This window comes from Arachis ipaensis, chromosome B1, assembly GCF_059453495.1.
Source record: "Arachis ipaensis isolate K30076 ecotype BB chromosome B1, ASM5945349v1, whole genome shotgun sequence".
NCBI lineage: Eukaryota > Viridiplantae > Streptophyta > Magnoliopsida > Fabales > Fabaceae > Arachis > Arachis ipaensis.
In genome coordinates, this window is record NC_142436.1 from 44701303 (window position 1) to 44702800 (window position 1498).

At 40.8% G+C, this 1498-nt stretch overlaps 1 non-coding gene across 1 annotated transcript; it reads right to left on the reverse strand.

The window, feature by feature from the left end:
• Positions 1–1174: 1174 nt before the first annotated feature.
• On the reverse strand, positions 1175–1278 carry LOC148576395 (small nucleolar RNA R71). The gene has a single exon (XR_015904574.1). It is a non-coding gene; the product is annotated as a small nucleolar RNA R71 (small nucleolar RNA).
• Between the last annotated feature and the right edge of the window lie 220 nt (positions 1279–1498).

Below are 1498 nucleotides of genomic sequence, written 5' to 3' on the forward strand. Positions count from 1 at the left end.
CTGATCTTACCCATTCTCTTTAATTTCTGTCATTTACATTTATGAGCAATTCCCCCATTCCCATTTAAGATTCTGCAATTTACTTTCTGCCATTTACTTTCCCGCCATTTAATTTTCTGTAATTCTCAAATCAACTTCTGATTTGCTCAACTAGAACATTCCTCTAATTAAAGTTGCTTGATCAATCAATCCTTGTGGGATTCGACCTCACTCTATTGTGAGTTTTTACTTGACGACAAATTCGGTACACTTGCCGAAGGAAATTTGTTATGGGACAAGTTTTCCGTGCATCAAGTTTATGGCGCCGTTGTCGGGGATTGATTGTGCATCAACAATGATTAGATTGGAGGATAACTAGATTGAGCATTTTATTTTTGTTTGATTTAAATTTCTGTTTGAGTTATTTACTTCCTGTCTTAGTTAATTTCTTCCCTTCCCCCTACTTTTTCTTTGATATTTACACTTCATCGCACTAACCCACTAACTGTTTGATATATTGCATCACTCACACTAACAGTAATTCTGACAGATATACTTTCTGCATCTATTCTATTTGCTTGTACTTGTTGGTTGTATGACAGGGAGAAGAAGCGGGGCTTCAACTTCCTTTGATTCTGAACCTGAGGGAACCTTCCTTAGACTAAGGAGGGAGGCAAGAGAAAAACGTGTAGTAGGTGGTGAAGAAGAGGAGGAACACTTTGAGGAATACTTTGAACCAAACATAGAAGAAAACATGGAAAACCATCATGAAGAAGAGGCTCACAACCATGGCGGAAGAGGTCGAGCAAATCATGCTGGGGAGGATAGAAGAGTTTTAGGCTCTTACATTAATCCAAACCCAGGAAACTGTGGAAGTAGCATTTAAAAGCCAACCATCCATGCCAACAATTTTGAACTGAAGCCACAGCTCATCACCCTTGTGCAGAACAACTGTTTGTTCGGAGGAAGTGTCCAAGAGGACCCAAATCAACATTTAACCACCTTCCTGAGAATATGTGACACAGTGAAGTCTAATGGTGTTCATCCTAACGCCTATAGACTGCTCTTATTTTCATTCTCACTCAGGGATAAGGCAGCCAAGTGGCTGGAATCTTTCCCAAGGGAAAGCTTGACAACTTGGAAAGACGTGGTGAACAAATTCTTAGCAAGATTTTACCCTCCTCAAAGAATCAACAGGCTCAGAGCTGAGGTCCAAACCTTCAGGCAACAAGATGGTGAGACTCTATATGAAGCATGGGAGAGGTTTAAAGACCTGACAAGGAGGTGTCCACCTGACATGTTCAACGAATGGGTGCAACTGTACATTTTCTATGAAGGGCTCTCTTATGAGTCAAAGAAGGCCGTAGACCATTCATCCGGAGGATCTTTGAACAAGAAGAAAACCATTGAGGAGGCTATAGATGTCATTGAAACAGTAGCAGAGAACGACTACTTCTATGCCTCCGAAAGAGGGAACATAAGAGGAGTAATGGAGCTAAACAATGTAGATGCTCTGTTG